Source organism: Leopardus geoffroyi, chromosome D3, assembly GCF_018350155.1.
Source record: "Leopardus geoffroyi isolate Oge1 chromosome D3, O.geoffroyi_Oge1_pat1.0, whole genome shotgun sequence".
NCBI lineage: Eukaryota > Metazoa > Chordata > Mammalia > Carnivora > Felidae > Leopardus > Leopardus geoffroyi.
Window position 1 is genome coordinate 69,939,146 of NC_059339.1, and position 16,428 is coordinate 69,955,573.

At 43.7% G+C, this 16,428-nt stretch overlaps 1 protein-coding gene and 1 long non-coding RNA gene across 5 annotated transcripts in view; one reads left to right on the forward strand and one right to left on the reverse strand.

Annotated features, from left to right (window-relative positions):
• The window catches only part of MAPK4 (mitogen-activated protein kinase 4), a 153,659-nt gene that overhangs the window by 21,778 nt on the left and 115,453 nt on the right, over window positions 1-16,428 (forward strand). The gene's annotated exons all lie outside the window — the stretch shown is intronic.
• On the reverse strand, window positions 11,467-14,601 carry LOC123587299. Its single transcript, XR_006707219.1, has 2 exons — window positions 14,323-14,601; window positions 11,467-12,040 (listed from the first exon to the last, which is right to left on the reverse strand). It is a non-coding gene; the product is annotated as an uncharacterized LOC123587299 (long non-coding RNA).

Here is a 16,428-nt window from a genome sequence, read left to right on the forward strand (position 1 = left end):
AGATCCAAATAACGTGGTCAGTGCACTCCTCCAACTGCTTGTAGCTGGAAAATGGTTCTCTCTTTTGTTCCAGTCCATCCATCTGACCTCGTTCTTACTTCCTGAGCACCCTTTTCTTTCTAATTGCATTGAGAGCATTGGGTATAGGCGTTCAAATTGCAATTAACAGAGAATTCACAACTGGAGCTTCTGTTGTTCCATGTGGCTGTCCTCTCACCTGCAAATTTGCATTGCCAGTGTATTTATAGAGCTTTTTGTTCTTTTCAAAGAGTTCTAATATGGGTTATTACATTTCATGTTCATGGCAGCTCCACAAGATAACACTGAGTGAGATTGTTTCCCTTGTAGAAAGAAGGAAATTCGAAGTCCAAGAATGGCAAAGGAGTGGCAAAGCCAGACTCATGCCCTGTATTTCAGTGTCTTCCCTTCTGTTCCACACTTCCAGCTTGTAAAGTGCCTGTCCTAATGCCCAGGGCAAGGTGACAGCTGTGATGAGGAAGGAGCAATTTTGGGACTAAAGCATCTGTTAGTAGCTTAATAATGGCCTTGGTCGTGAAGTTAAGATACAAAGCTAGGTATTTTTAACTTGAATTTCAATTAGTGGCATAAAAACTTGCTATTTTCAGCCGGTGGAGGGACCACCAGGAAACACATTTTTTACCCAACCCTGATAGTACCTTTTTCTCTGGGAGGGGATTTGAGCTCATGCACTCATGGACTTGGGCATCATGTAGGAGAGGGATAACGGGAGCTCTCACATCAACTGCTGAAGCACCTGCATGAAGCCCACCGGATCAAAGCTGACCAGGAAGTGGACAGTTCAGGGCTCTGTAAGCAGTCCTGCAGACCCAACTCAGAACACCTCACACAAGTTAATGAAGAAACTTTCTCAGTAGCAACGAATGGGCTTTTCTGCAATGTTAAAATTAGAGCTAAAAGGTAAACAGGTATCGTCGGAATGGAATAACACTGTCATATCATATGGGAAAATTCTAGTGTGGATTAGCAATTCCATATGTATTTTGTGCCTTTAATGAACCAGTTCTTCTTTGACACTAGAGGTCAAAATCAAGGCTCTTTCCCTGATTAGGTTTTTCTTTCTAAAAGTGATTAATGCGGGGCCCCTGGGTGGCTCAGTTGGTTAAGGGTCCGACTTCAGCTCAGGTCATGATCTCATGGTCCATGAGTTCGATCCCGGCATAAGGCTTTGTGCTGACAGCTTGGAGACTGTAGCCTGCTTCGGATTCTGTGTCTCCCTCTCTTCTCTGGCCCTCCCCTGCTTGCACTCTCTCTCTCTCTCAAGAATAAATAAACTTAAAAAATTTTTAAAAAATAAATAAAAGTGATAATGCTAGAGTAGGTGAAGGGGATTAAGATTACACTTATCAATATGAGCACTGAGTAATGTATAGTATTGTTGAATCACTATATTGTACACCCGAAAACTAATACAACACTGTATGTTAACTACACTGGAATTAAGAAAATAATAAAAGTTACAATGCTTATTCAAACTCTTGGTACAACAGTTGGCCTTGTGCTGGCTTTGGATTCATTTGAACCATAGGGAAGTGGGTGTCTGGTTCTTCATGGATGAATCAGTAAAACCATTATAATAATATTGTCTCCTGTGTTTATAGCTAAGTCATTTCTCGTCTAGGACTTTATCTCACAGCAACTCTCTTCACTGGGAGAGTCTGGGGGAACTAGACGTACAGAGAAGATCCCACAACTAACTAATAATACCATAAAAACTGGATCCTGGGCTTCCCACGTTTTGATTCTATGTCCTTGCCTTATCCTGCCTGTGGCGGATGTTCCCAAAGGCTGGATCTGGCCACAGTCATGTTGACTTAAGATATCTCTTTTGGCACCTGGTAAAATTTAGGCTCCAGTGAAACTGATGAAGCTGCAGCAGGCTGACCTAGGTGACGATGCAGAATTTGGTGACTTTAGAAGATGCACTGTTGCCGGTTATTCATCCAGTGTGGCAGAGGGCAGCCCCATTAAACAAGCCTTATATCTGTTTAGGGCGTTTGTGGTTTACAGTTTGTGGTTTGCGGTGTCTGTTTGCGGCATCTGTTTGATGCATCGGAAGAGGAAGCGTAAGGCACAGGTAAACATTAGAGGTCTTGGTCTGTCACCATTTTTCCCGAACGAAGGAGGAAAGCGGCTCGGAAATATTAAGTGAGTTGCTCAAGATAACACCTCTGGGACATGGCAGCATAGGGCTCAGAGCTCAAATGTTTCTGGTATCTGGCCCTCCACTGGCCCCTCATTCCTGATGTCAAGGAGCTTCTCCAGCTTGGCATCAGACTTCAGAGAGATGGCTTATAATGAGCACCTCATAAAATGCTGAGATTGATTCTCCTCTAAGAAGAGGGACAAGTATGGTTTCTGACTGCCACGGTTATGAGAAATGCAACAGTCTCTTCCAGAGCAAGGACAGTTTTAATCAGCCAAAATGGCCTGGGAAGTTAATTAAGCAGCTCATTTTTAAATGGAGCCAGTGGATGAAAGGCAACGTGAGAGAAGGGCAAAGGACTTAGGAATGAGAGTGTTTTAAAGGCTTGCAGCCCCCTGCCTGTCATGAATAAGAAATGGGGCTGGGAAAACACGAGAGGCCCACAAGAGTTGAAGATAAAGGAAAGCCCAGGAAAGGGTTCAAGGACCTGCCAAGTGACTCCCATAGGGAAACTGCTTGGTTCCTTGTTTGGAGCAGGGAGTACTTGAGGGGCAGTAAGTTTTCGACAGATACAAACCTTTGAAGACCGGGGCTGGAGAAGAAACAGCCCCCCATGTGGAACCAAGGACAGAAACCCCCCTTCTCTCTGAGTCAGAACAATGCCATTACCCCTCACCGTGCACTTTGAAAGATCTCAATAGACAAACCAACGACACGGCTGGCCTTCAGACCAGCGGAAGCTCCCGACTCATGAGCCAATAATTCTAACTCCTTCTCTTGGTGTCCAGCCCTTCTTTCTCTCTGTTTTGTTTTCTATTACCTATGTGTGACTGAGGGCACAGAGTGGTTTAGATTTCCTTACATCGGTTAGAGGCTTTTGTTTCCAGGCAAGTTGGGCACTTACTGGTTGACTGAAGTGAGAAAGTATTGATTGATGGAAGCAAGAGGGTGGTCATTTGTTGCCTTCATAACTTGTGAAGGAATTGCCTTCGAGTCATGGGATTTTAGAACTGAAAAAAGAGGAACCTCAGAGACTGTCTAGTCTTTCATGTAACACAGGTGTCTTTTCTGCAGCTACCAGAATAGATGGCAATTCAGACATTTTTGGAACACTTTGAGAAAGTTAGAATGTACTGCCTGTGTGCATGCTGCCTGGTGAGTTTGACTCTTCCGTTTGTCAAATTTTTACCCATTAATCCTTACCTAGCACCTGCTGTGTGCCTGATGCTGGCACGAGTCCTTTATGATTAGGCCATTGATCCAACATGATTTTTATCTCTGTTTTACAGATAAAAGAAACTGAAACACAGGTTAAGTGACGTGCCCAACGCCATACAGCTAGAAAGTGACAGAGATAGGATTGGAACCCAGGCAGCCTGTTTCCACAGTCTGTGCATTTAACCAGCAGTTTGGCTGCCTCTCTAAGACATTTCTAGTCATTTAGGGCTTTTTTTCTTATTTTGAACCAGCATTGGCCCCTTACAGTTTGTACCCCAGGGTCTTTCCCATGATGATTCATCAGTTAGTTTTGGATAAGCCATCATGCCTTCTCATTATCTTTTCTTCTCCAGGCTGGCAATCTTTACTTCTCCCAGCAATTTCTCATGTGGCATGATTTCCATGCCCTTGGGGTTTCCTCTGGTTGTATGCCAATTTCAGACAGCCTCGTAAAAAGCACCTGAGATTTAAGGTCAGACCCACCTGGGCTGGGATTTACTAGCTGTAAATACTTGAAAAGATACTTTATCAGTCTTTTGGAGCAGAGGGTCCTCCATTTGTGAAATGGGACCAACTCTAAACTCCCTGATTCATTGTTGGGACTATATACCTACAATGACAACTATATTCATTCATCTGTGGATTCATACAATCCCAATCAAAACTTTAGCAGGCTAATTTAAAGAAATTGACAAGTTGATTCAAAATGTATATGAAAATGCAAAGGTTCTAAAATGACCAAACAATATTTAAAAAGGAGAACAAAGTTGGAAGACTTGACCTGATTTCAAGACTTACTATAAAGCTACAGTTACAAAAGCTGTATGATACTGGTGTAAAGAAAGACAAATAGATCAATGAAACAGAAGAGAATGCAAATAGACCCACACATCTTCAATTAGTTGATTTTTGGCAAAGATGCGAAGTCAGTTCAACAAGAAGGGCTTTTTAACAGGTGGTGTCGAAAAAAATTATACCGGTTAATAAGATGAACCTTGACACTGACCCCACTGGACACATCAACACTAATGAGTTAAATCATAGACTTAGTGTGAAAGCTAAACAGAAAACTTGAAGAAGAAAACACGGGAAAATATCTCTATAATTGTGGATTAGTCAAAGATTAGGACACCAAAAACACTAATCATAGTAGGAAAACAGGATATATCGGACTTTATCAAAATGAAATATTTCTTTTTGTGAAGAAATGTTATCACGAATATGAATAGGGAATCTGCAGACTGGGAGGAAATATTTGCAACACATATAAATAAGTAGGACTTAATATGTAATAGTTGATGAACTCCTACAAGTCAGTAATAAAAGACAAACAACCCAGTGGAAAACATGAGCAAAAGACTTGAACAGATACTTGACAAAAGAAGATGTGCAAACGGCCAGTAGGGAGGTTATACCATTTGTCATAAGGGAAACGCAAATTAAAACCACAATGAGATACTATTCACAACTGCTAGAATAGCTAAAATCAGAAAGCCTGGCAATATCAGATGTTGGCAAGAATATGCAACAACTAAGATGCTTGGGCAGTGCTGGTGGGAGTGTAAGATGATAGGACCATCTTGGAGGACCGGTTTGTCAGTTCTCATAAAGTTAGACCTACATCTGCTCTGTGGCCCGCCTATTTCACTCTTAGATCCTTATGTAAAAGAAATGAAAACCTATGTCCAAAGAAAAACTCATATGAGAATGTTCACAGCAGCTTTATTCATAATAGTCCCAATCTGGAATCAACCCAAGGGCCCAACCACAGGGAATGGGTAAATAAATTGTGGTATGATCATGGAAAATGGAATAATACTTAGCAATAAAAATGAGTGAAATACTGATGCGTGAAACAGAATCTCAGAAACATAATAATGAGTGAAAAAAAGCCAGGAAAATAAAGTACTTCCTAAATGCTTCTATTTAAGTGAGTTCAAGAAAACACAAAACTGGTGGTAGAAATCGTAAGAGTGGTTGACTTTGTCAGGAATGGATGGGAATTGACTGGAAGGCAGCATGAGGAAACTTTCAGGGGTAACAGGAATATTCTGTATCTTGACTGGGGTGATGGCTATATGGGCAGACATGGTCACCAAAACTCATTACGTTAAATACTTAATCTCTATGTAAATTCTGCCTCAATATTAAAAAATAATGATATCTGAAACTGAATAGGTTGCGATTTACTCTAAACAGTATACGGTGCCATGGGGCTGTCACTCCTCTGACTTAAACTCTCTGGTTCTATTAATGTGGCCTGAGGTTGCATTAGTTTTTTTTTTTTTTTTTTCTTTTTGTTGTTGTTGTTGTTGTTGTTTTAGCAGCAACTTCATTACAGTCTTGCCATTTATGGCATTTGTGGCTAAGGAAAATGGCCAAGCCTCTCTTCCTTTTAAGTGTGAATAGCTACCAAGCTGTGCTCCTTTCTGCAATCCTCCTTTGTTTACCTAAATGGGTCTATATGTAGCCCCCGAAGGAATGACTAGAACGGAGATAAACAAAGGAGGTATTTCAGGAGAGTAATGCTGTAAATAATAAGGACAGCTTACAGTGAACTAGTACTTGATGCCAAGTACTCCTCTAGAGCTTTACACATATTTACCAAGTGGATTCTCAGAACAGCTCCATGGGATAGGTGCTACAATCATCCTCATTTTATAGACAAGCTGATCTGAGGCACCAGGAAGTCAAGTGACTTGTCCAAAGTCATCTGGTCAGTAAGGGATGGAGTTAGAGTTCAAATCCTAGTCGGTTCTGATGCTCAAATCTGTGCTCTTAGCTCCCATGCTACGCTATGTCTGATCCCTGGTTTGCTTCTTCTGCTTGATGCTTTCCCTCTAACTGACTTGATCTGTCTCTGGCTAATCCTCTTAGAATAGCTCAGCGTAGGTCATGCCCCTAAGGAGCATCATACCAGAGCAGAAATTTCTTGCAGGACTCCTGTGGGAGAACCTGTTTATAAGGAGTGGCTGGGCACAGTGAGGGAACAGCTCTCATGATCTTCAGGTCTCATTTCACGTTCAGCCTTCCAGGTTTCTCTCCACACACCAAAGCTCAGAGAGGTCCTTAAATAGCATCAGTCATCCTTGAGATGCATGCTGTGTTCTATGTATCTACCAAAATAGATATCAGTGGCATAAAGTCAGATTGGGGAAGCACTGCGTGGTATTATTTCTTGTCTAAAAGGAAGAGATTTGGCAGTTATCATTGGCCACAATTCCATAAATGGCAAAGAGTGTGGTGATGCTGGGGTAGAAAAAACACAGTCTCAAGCCACATTAATAGAAATAGCATGTTCAGAGCATGAGAGTAACAGCCCCAAAACACCTCATCACTGTTTAGAGTAAATCTCAGCATGTTCATTTTCAGATGTCATTATGATTATTTTAACATTGAGGTAGAATTTACACAGATCTGAAGAAGTATTTAGTTCAATGAATGGTTTTGTTTTTGTTTTAGAGAGAGAGAGAGCATGAGCAGGGGAGAGGGGCAGAGAGAAGGGGAGAGAGAGAGAGAGAGAGAGAGAGAGAGAGAGAGAGAGAGAAAGAGAGAGATTGAGTCTTAGGCGGGCTCCACCCTCAGAGCCGGCCTGATGCAGGACTCAGTCTCACGACCATGAAGTCATGACTTGAGCCAAAATCAAGAGTCAGACACTTAGCTAACTGAGCCACCAGGCGCCCATAGTTGAATGAATTTTGATGACCATGTGCACCCATATGTCTATCACCTCAGCCGAGACACAGAAGAATGTTTTGTCACCCCAGAAAGATTCTTCATGCCCCCTTCCAGTCAACTCCCATCCACCCTCACCAAAGGCATATTTTGATCCAGAGAGAAGAGGTCTTCTGGATCGGATTGGGACTTTTCTTTACTAACCTTTACCCAGGCACTTTGTACATATCACGAACCCAGGGGAAGAGTCCCTTAGAAGTGGGTGGCATAGAGTGGAGATTAGCTCCCTTCAGAGACAGATCCAATCTAATCAGGTAGAAACACTAAAAACTGATGATGTCCATGCCTAATGGCCAACCCTGGATAATGCTTACCTGCACTAAAATCATGACTCCATCCTGCTCATTTTCTTTCTAGACCAGTGGTCCCAGGGAGTCTTGCTAGATCAAAGCATAGGTTTCCGGTTTCATATCCCACAGGGAGCTGTCATGGAGCATTTAATTAACTAGAAAGTTCCAGGTGGTGGGTTATCATTCTTATTTAGACCTTTTAATGATCTACTTTTTAAATAGTCTATGTCAAATTAGCCTTAAAGTCAAACAGAAAGAAGACATGAGAACACGTTGGACCAGGAGGCACCCACAAGACAGGGTTATGCCACATGTGGGGGAGGTGCCTAACATGTATGCTTGTTTTGAGAAGGCATACCTGGCTTTACTCCATCCACGGTTCAGCATTGTATGCACACTCAACCTCTTTGGGCTGCTGAATCTTCATCTGAAAATTAGGAGTAATGCTGTTTCTCATTCTCAAGATTATTGGTTAATGAGATATTAAGTAGTTAGAGCTCTAAAAATGTATAAAAGAGGTATGTCATTAAGGAGCATTGCCATCTCTACAAAGCCATCACTACAGCTCCTTGAAGAAACTGAGCTGGTGGGGAAAAACCCCAGTGATGGAATTTAGGACCATAAAACAACTTTTTCAGTCCCTCTGTGTTTGAAAATTCACCCTTAGTCCTTCATCCTTCAGAGCCCCCTCCCCCATTCCTTAACGCCCTCTCCTCCAGGCTGAAACCTGTAAGAAATGTTAGATCTTAAACTTCATCTTTTTTTTTTTTAATTTTTTAATGTTTATTTTTGAGAGAGAGAGACAGAAACAGAGACAGAGCATGAATGGGACAGGGACAGAGAGGGAGACACAGAATCCAAAGCAGGCTCCAGGCTCTGAGCTGTTAGCACAGAGCCAGCACAGAGCCCAACACAGAGCTCAAACCCACAAACTGCGAGATCATGACCTGAGCCAAAGTCGGATGCTCAACTGACTGAGCCACCTTGGTGCCCCGAAACTTGATCTTCTAAACTGAGTCAACTGACTTTAATATTAAACATCTACCACATGCCCAGCATTGTGAAGATTATAAAAATGAGTAAGAAATAGCTCCTCCCCTCCAGGAATTTACAGCTTGATCACATCACTTATATCAGGAGGAGAATCCCAAACAAAATGTGCCCTGTTTCATTCACTGACCAACACTTCTTACTAGTTTGTCTTGATTTGTCCAAGTCTTTGCTTTTTCCCCACATTAAGTAATTCCTGGGTTTCCTCTCCACAGTGAACAGTGGCCTCACCAAGAACGAATCCTTTCATGAACTTCTAATTCAAGACACAAATTTTTTTTCAATAATCACTGTATGCTTTGAAAGAGTCATAAGTAAACTTGATATTGTGCTATCAACTTATAGATGGCATTTGTTTAAAACATTTCCATACACCTTTATCTTCATAATTCATGCCTTAAGCTGACTTTAAAAAAATTTTTATTATTATTATTTTTAATGTTTGTTTTTGAGAGAGAGACAGAACACAAGCAGGGGAGGAGCAGAGAGAAAGGGAGACACAAAATCTGAAGCAGGCTCCAGGCTCCAAGCTTTCTGGACAGAGCCGGACATGGGGCTCAAACTCACAAACCGTGAGATCATGACCTGAGCCGAAGTCGGACGTCCAACCTACTCAGCCACCCAGGCGCCCTGACTTTTTTTTTTTTAAACTAAACACCACACTTTTCCTGGATTTCACCAGCTTCTCTGTTAATATCTTCTTAACTGTTCCAGCATCCCAATCCAGAGTATGGCATCTTATTTAGTTGTCATGCCTCCCCAGTCTCCTCTGGTCTGTGACAATTTCTCAGTCTTTTCCTTGTTTGTTCATGACCTTGGCAGTCTAGAGGTGTGCTGGCTTAGCACCATGTGGCATGTCCACCAATCTGGATTGGCCTGATGTTTTTCTCAGGATCAGACTGGAGCTGGAGTTACAGGTTTTTGGAAAGAACACAGCGGTGAAGTGCCCTTCTCATCACATCATCTCGGGAGGTATATGACATCTACAGACATCATTGATGGTGTTAACCTTGATCACTTGGTCAAAGAGGTGTTTCCCAGGCTTTTCCACTGTAAGGGTACTCTTTCCCATTCCATACTCTTTCCTTTGGAAGTGGACCACTAAGTCTAGGACACCCTAAGCATCACCTCCTAAAGCAGAGTGTCTACATGTATTATTTGGTTGAATGTTTTTGAACGGAATTAATATTCAGCCTCTCTAGTACAGTGCGGTTCAACCTTGTGCTAAATTTCATCCTTGTTCAGTGCTTTGAGAACATTAGCTAATTAATCCTAATTAGACATTATAGCAGAATCTCACCAGTTCTCACATCACTGATTTGTAAATAGAACAGTTTTTCTAAAAACCTGTCAGTCTTTACTTCATGTCGGAGCTGAGATTCATAGAGCTGAAAGTGGCTGCATCAGTGAAGTCTGTACCTGTGAATGTCTTTCTAAAGAGCTTATCTACCGAGCTTCAGCATGGGTAGTTTTCTACCAATATTTTACTTTGTATTTTCTGCTTTCCTGTGGAGCATTATCTTAAGTCATTTGAAAGAATGTTTGTGGAAAGAGCCTTGGATTTTAATCTATTTATTATATTACAATTTCTAATGGAACACCTTCTCTAAGGAGCGCAAAGCCGATTACGATACCTAATTAGGTAATACGTGCATTCTCATAAAACTCCAATGTCCCGTGAGTTGATTTCCAGTGGAACAGAGTTTGGTATAGGATGAGTCTGTCTTGGATTTTGTCTGGTAGAATGCATTGTATTTGGTATTTAACATACATTGTCTTGTGTGTTATAATTAGTTTCCATTTACATGCATTTATGCTCTTCCCCAATCACACTGTAAAATGTTTTGAGAGAGTAGTCTGTGACTTACAGCTTTGTCTCTAGTGGTGACGAGCGTGTGGCATCTGTGGTAAACGTTGTTGGTCGTCTGTCCAACATCCACGTGCCTCTTTCCTTCTATCCAAGAATCCCAGTTTGTTCAGGTACCCTCTCTTCCTCCTCAGCCAGATGTTTCAGGAGAAACTGAGCCACCCTTAGCTCCAGGGATGGATCTGAATGGCTTAAGGGCATTCATCCTCTTTGCTCATGATTAGTTTAGGATGTGCCTATGACCCTAAAGAGGCCAGTGAGACAGCTTACTGGGGGTTTCTGATAAGTTTCCTCCAATTTAAGGAAAGGGTACAAGGAGAGGCGAGATGGTTCCTTTCCCCAGGACACTGTCACGTGTAACTTTGAAGATTGGAGCCACAGGAACCACTCACCTCCAGTGGAAACAGGAAGCCAAGAGAATCTCAGGGAAATGCTGTGGCTGCCAGTGTTGTGAAACAATAAATGTACTTACTGTACATTTAAGCCACTTGGAGATACTGTTTCTCCTTACTTGGGGCCAGAGGCATCCTGAATGATACAGGATTATCAATAAATATTTTTATTTGATGGATTTTAGTGCCAAAGGAACCCTTTGGCCTCTTTGGAAGAGGGGATTAAAATTGAATTAGAAGCAGTAGTTCCCTTTAGGAAGGTAGTTTCACACCAGTTAGAAAATTCTAAATAATAGGGGTGCCTGGGTGGCTCAGTTGGTTGAGTCTTGGTCTGACTCTTGATTTGGTCCGACTCTTGATTTCAGCTCAGGTCTTGATCTCAGGGTCATGGGATTGAGCCCTGCATCAGACTCCATGCTGAGCACAGAGCCTGCTTAAGATAATCTCTCTCTCCCTCTGCCCCTCGCCCCCACTCTCATGCTCTGTCTCAGGAAGGAAGGAAGGATGGAAGGAAGGAGGGAGGGAGGGAGAGAAGGAAGGAAGGAAGGAAGGAAGGAAGGAAGGAAGGAAGGAAGGAAGGAAGGAAGGAAGGGGAGAGAAAGAAAAAATTTTTAAAGAGTATGTAGTTCTTATTCCTGTTCATTCTTTTCTCACAAACGTATTCATTAAATATTATTTTAAACTTCGGTATGGTTTATGACTCAAGAACATAAAGTAAAATAGTTGGAATGCAGTAGATTGGTCTGTTTTATTCTAGAATGCCAGTAGCGTGGTTTCTGGGGTCATGAAGTGCTCTGGATTGTAGCCTCTCCTGAAATAACATGCAACTCTCTCCCCCAAAGGTGGTTTTCTATCCCTTCCACCCTTCTTCAGTGGCATCCCTCTCTTTCCCTTTCTCCTGGCCATCCTCGTGTGGGGAGATGTCCCCCGGGCTGTCCCCACACGCAGGATTAGCCCCCGCCACAGCCTGCCCGGGTCCTGGCAGTAGGATGCACCTCTTCACTAGAGCCTACCCTTGAGATTTCCCCCACTATTTCTCAGAGATCCTATTTGCTGCTTTATGGCATCAATTTGTGACCATCTCGTTTCTTATCAGGACTTTGCATGCTGACATCTATTGGACTCCACTCCCAGGGATCTTGTTTCTCAGCCTTTTCCCGTGATCTGCTTGATCAGACACATTCTATACTCTGCTCGTCTTCCTTTGCTGGTCCTGCTGCCCCCACAGGTGCTCATTGTGAAGGGGTTACCAGGAAAGTTCTCTCCATCTCCAGGGACACTTCAGTTTGTTTTCTTCTCCATCCTGAAGAAAAGGCTCATTAATTTGGCATCTTAAACCTTAACTCAGTAAGTAAATTTCTTTTTTCTCTCCAGTCAACAGATCAGTATTACCTGGCTTAGGAAATTCCCCAGCTTTATCCTCTATATTTTTTTACACTGTGTTTTTCAAATTATTTTTCTCAGACTCTAGTCCTTAAGGTGCTTGTAGAAAGATGATGCCATAGACTTAGTCATTTGAGAAATGCTGCAGACCTTCCCAGAGTCACCATGCATCTGAGCACATTATAAGGTCCGTGCCCTTGATCCAGTGTAAAGACAAAAGACAACTGTGTAGCTTGTTGGGTCATTACTGCCCCCCGCCCCCCAGCCCCAGGGTCTGTTCAGTAGTCTATGGAACTCACAGAGTAGAACTTAGAATCTCCTGAACCTCCCAGAGCTTTGCCACCTGTAAGCTTCTGCTTCGGATGGTGGGTGGTTCCTTGGAACATCCTCACTCCCTGTCTTTATATCAGAATGGCCAGCCCTCCCCTGAGCCTGGAGTGTCCATGTGATAATTTACTTTAAAATATTTCCAGGGGCGCCTGGGTGGCTCGGTCGGTTAAGCGTCCAACTGCAGCTCAGGCCATGATCCCGCGGTCTGTGAGTTTGAGCCCTGTGTCCGGCTCTGTACTGACAGCTCAGAGCCTGCTTCGGATTCTGTGTCTCCCTCTCTCTTTCTGCCGCTCCCCCACTCGTGCTCTGTCTCTGTCTCTCAAAAATGAATAAATGTTTCAAAAAAATTTTTTTTTAATATTTACACATGAGGGGCACCTGGGTGGCTCAGTTGGTTGAGCGTCCCACTTCAGCTCAGGTCATGATCTCGCGGTTCATGTGTTCGAGCCCCGTGTTGGGCTGGCTGTCTGCTGTCAGTGCAGAACCTGCTTTGGATCCTCTGTGCCTCCCCCCACCCCTCTCTGTACCTCCCCTCCTTAGTACTCTCTCTCAAAAATAAATAAGCATTTAAAAAATATGTGAAAAAAATATATTTCCCTGTGAAATTTGCAGCAAGGAGAATGGACACGATTTAACTTCATTCCACACCCTAAGGGTAAGTGCTTAGCATTTGAAATATCGAAATCCAGAGTCAACATTCCATAGATAGCTACTTAGCATTCCAGGGTATCCTTGAAATCTGCATCTGAGGGTTAATTAGCATAAGGCAGGTAAGATACGATTTTTCCTTGGTGTAATGAGTGGTGTTTGAGAGCAGTGATTGGTTGGGAAGAGCCGCACCTCCTGCCTGACGAGAAGAATCCCACAAGCCCAGGCAAAGTTGGGCGTCTTGGGGTCCTGAAGATGCTGCTTCCTGGAGGCCTCCTGCTGCTTGTGCCCAAAGCAGGCCTGGCCGGAATATGGAATATTTTCGCAGCCTTTTGAGAAGCAAGGTGCTGGCCGAGGGCCAGGATGGGGACTTTCCTGAGCTGCAGGAGCTGTTCATGTGACTGTTTGCAGGCTTGCTAATGAATATTAAACAGTTGGCTGAGTTTTATCTAAGACTTGCTTAAAGAGAGTCATACCTGGCATGGGGAGGGTAGGAGAGAGGGGCTGTTTGGCTCTCAGCTAAACCAGAGGCTGCTGATAGTTACCAGAAGGACCTGGCAGACAGTTTGGCCTGTTAGCAAAGGGGTCAGTTGTCCTCAGGCCGTGACAACAGGCTCAATCCCTGTCCCCATTCTCACTGAGCTCAGGGTGATGCTGACCAGGGCAGAGAGTGGTCAGCCACCCCAGAGCCCTGCCAGCTCCGTGGGCTTTTATTTCCCTGATCTCTGTCCCGCGGAGTAACAGTGGCTGCATTAGAGACCTCTGAGTGACTAAGGCACTCAAGGGACACCCACATCTCCTCGTGCCCCATGACCGCCACCAAGAGGTGTTTCCTGGGTGTCCTGCCGTCCTCATCTTCCTACTCCTCCCTGCCCCCACATTCTTGGGGTTCTTGCAGGAGCCACTCCTGTACCGGGAAATGCCACACTGTCACCCCCTCCAGAACCCAGTCTTCCACTTCAGTCCCTGTGGTCACTCTTGTCTTTTCTATGCCTCAGAGTCTGCACCTGCAAAATGGGTATAATAATAGTATCCCCTTTATGGGCTTGTTTTTGGGGAAACCAGCTTATATAGGCAAAGCCTCTAGAACGCTGCCCAGCAACTTGTAAGCATTTGTGTGTGTCCATTATCCACCTCCTCCCTCCCTCTCTCCCCCCTCCCCTCTCTCTCTCTCTCTCTCTCTCTCTCTAATTATCAAAGCTTTATCTTAACAGGCGGACTCACCTGCCTTATACCGCAAGGAATGGATGAATTCATTCCTCCATAGAAGGTTGTAACAGGCTTTTGTCAACCAGGATAGATGTCACAAAGACCTTGTGCTAACATTCTGTAGCTTACTCGGAAGAAAGTCCCTTTGGTCCTTGGAATTTATTTGCTTTTGGTTTACATGGAGCTCTAATAAGCATGATTTGCTTTCCTACCCACAGAAGATTTTTTTTTCCTTTTAAGACTATTCCTTCTTTTTTTTCCTCCTTTTTTTTTTTAAATTTAAATTTTAGTTAACATACAGTGCAATACTGATTTCAGGAGAATTGAGTGATTGAGTGATTCATCACTATAAGAAAACAACCTTTTTTTTTTTTTTTGAGAGAGAGAGAGAGAGAGAGAAGATCCTAATGTGGGACTTGATCTCACGACCGCGAGATCATAACCTGAGCTGAAATCTAGAGTTGGATGCTTAACTGACTGAGCCACCCAGCTGCTCCCTCACAGAAGATTAGAAATAGCAAATTAGAAGGAACTTGTATGAGGCAAGAAGGGACTGGATAGTGAAGAAAGAGTCATATAAATATAAAAATGAGACAAAAGCACTTCCAAATTCTGGGATCATTTGGGTAGAAGAAAAGACAAAATAGTTCCATCCCTCAGTGGTTGTTCTAAAGCCCAGGATAAGGATGGCCCTGAGTGATGGAGACGTGATTAAATGATTTTTAGCATGCTGTGTTTAATGAGGCAGGAAAGTAGGTGACAAATTTTAGAGCTTCCAAGGAAGTGGTAAATGTTAAAGTTTCGATGCTGAAAGTGATCAGTCATCCTTCTGTTATTTGTTAAGGCAATTTACATGGCATACCCAGTGCCGGGATCATCTGGATACAGGAATAAGACATCCTTCACACGGTTCCAGCAGGTCATGTTTGTAAGATACCCCCTAATCCATCAGAGGCATGCTCGTTTAGCAGAGAAGCAACCCCCAAGCCCGAGTCCCGTTTGGAGCAGTATAGGCACACTGAGAAAAGACAGAGACGGAGAATACAAAGCCCAAGGAAGAGACCAGTGCCTGTAAACACGGCAGCTCTTTTCTCAGTCCTATTTTTACCATCTGCTCTTTGTCTCTCCCTAGAAGGCCTTACCCATGGTTATGTTTTGCTAAGTTGAGAGCAGATATATTTTAGACGTACCAGGGAAGGCCTGTGGAATATTTTGCTTTGAGCTGCAAAGATGGTCACCAGGCCACACTGTGCTGAAGTTTGCCTTGGCTTTTCAGCTGTGACCGGTCCTCCGGAGAGGTGCCCTGAGCGGGGGCTTGGTCCCACCAGGGACTCAAGCATGACCCAGTTTGGATTCTGACTTGTGTCTTCCTCAGAGATACATAAGTTGGTAAACAGGTAAGGGCTTTGGAGGTCTGTGACAAATGATAGGGCAAGAAACAGCCTTAATTACTGAACCTGTTTCCCCATTAAAGAGGAGGATGATAATTACAGTTGACATTATAACTCCCGCCATTTGTTAAGGTCTGCCTTTGTACCAGGCACTGAGCACGCGTCAGCAACTCAGCTCAGATGCTGTCAGCCCTACCAAGTAGCTACTTTATATAATAGGAAGATCAAAGCCCAGAGAGGTTAAGTGTCTTATCCAAAGTCACACAGCCAACTAGAGAAGGACCTGAAGTCGAAGCCTAGACCTATCTTGCCCCCAAGGACCATACTTTAACCATAGGGTCAGCACCAGGGACGATCATCTCCTTCCCCGTGGGACCCATGTAGCCTTTGTGTGGAGGAAAGAGCCAAGAGAGGGCTCCCAGGAGTATGTTCTGAGGGAGGAATGCCGAGGAGAAAGATATGGGTCCACCTGGACAGGGCCTTGATGAAACCCTGCCTGACCATAGCGCTTCTCCCGGAATGGGCCCCCTGCCCTAGGCGCTGTGCCAAAACACAGCAACAGCAGAAGTGTCCCCTCCCACCATGCGAGGGAAACTCTTTATGCCCCCACTACGCCCGTGGCCAACGTGCTTACTCGGGGTTTTTTTGGGGTCACTTCTGACTGGACAGTTTGATTGCTGATCTCCTTAGAAATGCAGTCCAGGCCTGAAGCTGCTTTTGTTCGGGATGC